The 2,055-nt window shown below is 38.5% G+C and overlaps 1 pseudogene; it reads right to left on the reverse strand.

Moving 5' to 3' along the window:
• Nucleotides 1-739: 739 nt before the first annotated feature.
• LOC141444088 (solute carrier family 35 member C2-like) overlaps nt 740-2,055 on the reverse strand; it is an 11,730-nt pseudogene continuing 10,414 nt past the window's right edge.

The following is a 2,055-nucleotide window of genomic DNA, read 5'->3' on the forward strand; positions in this document are numbered from 1 at the left end:
TGACCATTAACTCTACAGCGCACACAATTGCTTATTAGTATTAACAAATTTACATGAATGATTATTACAGGTTTATATACAAAGTCCTCAGTCAAAGTAGAAGGACTGCTGGTAGGAGGTTCCTTAAAGTTTCTAGAGCGGTCTAAGGCAAGCTTCGTACTTTTTACATATCACCTTCAAACTCTCTATGGATTGGACGTCAGACTGAGCTACCATAATATCGTACTCAGGACGGATATTCCTCAACAGAATTTTTAAGTTGGTCGATTGGGCATAATATTATAGGAAAGTTTAGCAATAAACCCAACATAATGGCAAATAAACGACAACGACTTCCCTACTTGAGTGCGGTCCTCGATTTCACGGAGAAGTTTTATAATCTATAATCAAATATATCAAATCATCAAACAGTTTAGTTTTTAAGCTCTCCCAGTTATGAAAACTGTCTCTATAGGCGCGAAACCAATGTAAAGCCTTATCGGTAAAGATCTCGAACGAAAGAGCTAGTAAATTTTCTTTTGATAAATTTCATAGACACAGCAAACTCCTAAGTTTTTGTATAAAGCGCGGGGACAACCGACCCCCGCAAAACGTGATTTACGGAGTTCACTGGTCACTCCGCGGTCACAGTGCACAACCATCTTAGTGTCCGCGCTAGGACCGGAGCTTGCTGTGGCATAAAGACGTCGATGATTCGCTCGGATTGCTGTTTTTACTGTCAAAACGAATTTTTAAGGCACTAAATCTTGGACACAAGATCTTTATACGTAGTACGATATTCCTCATTATCAGAGACATCAATACGCTGAAGGCGTAAATAAATATGTGTCAAAAAAGACTGTATTTTCGGCCAAGCTTAGAGTCAAGAGTACTTTCATAGAGCATGATTTTATCCTCAACAAACGAAAGAGATTTTCAGTCACTACAATACATCTCAGCAACTGAAAGTCGATGTCAAATCCTCAGCACTAAATTTGTCCAACAAGTGAACAAGCTGCCGCCGCAACTCCGCGACTGTGGGGAGCGGCTCCCTGCCTGATGCTCACCTCGTACATGAGCTCATTTTTATTTAACAAATTTACATGCAAAGCCTTAAAATCCATTTCGAGCCCGGTGTTATGTACAAAAATAATTATATACTTATTTACACGTACATGAAATGAACATCGATACGTAAGCAAGCATAAGTTCCTAACACAAAATCACAAGAAACAAAGATATACACAAAAACAGAACAAATTGGAAAATTAGGCTATGTACAAAATATTGTAAAAGTATAAAATTTATAACACAATACGTTTAATGTACACGTAGTATTTACAAGCGCTATGTACATAACCTAATCCAAGTCAAATGTAAGACTCACGTACTGACTGAAACAACCCTTGGCGCCAATGTAACGGCTAGCCGGTCGGAGAAATGAAATGAAAGGCGTGTGGTTACAAAATAAAATATAATACAAAGAAAATATATCAATTATTTCAGTCAGCACTGCTCTTGTAGATAAATTTAAAAAAACACTGGCCTGAGACTTGTAGGATAGGTAGGGAACAGGGCAGGGTGTTGAGGTAGCTCGAAGCGTCCAGTTCGCGACGGCGATCTGCTCCGAGGCAGCAGAACGGAGAGGAAGTGGAGATGATGATTTGGATTCAGCAGAAAAAGGAAGGGCTGGAATGAAACACCCTGCTTTACTGCTTGCTTGCAGCACCCATCCAAGCCTCGTTTTAGTGTCGGACCAGCGAAAAGAGAGCTAAAACGAGACTTGGATTAGGTTTACAAAATGTACACAAGAAATAAATGTTAGAAGTAGATATAATAATATTTACAATACCTGCAATAGTGGCAGCTTATATTACAAGTATAGTCAGTGAATAGCTATCACCGAGTAAATAATTAATATTTTCTTGTAAAGAAAATCAAATTTCGGCTTACGCCTTGCCAAATAGTAGAGCCAATGACAGGAAAAAACAAAAGAGTATCAATAATTTAGAATTTAGATTTTTTTTTCTTTGTAAGCGGCCAGTGTGCGCCGCGGAGTTTGCCATGTTACAATAT

Source organism: Choristoneura fumiferana, chromosome 29, assembly GCF_025370935.1.
Source record: "Choristoneura fumiferana chromosome 29, NRCan_CFum_1, whole genome shotgun sequence".
Taxonomy (NCBI): Eukaryota; Metazoa; Arthropoda; class Insecta; order Lepidoptera; family Tortricidae; genus Choristoneura; species Choristoneura fumiferana.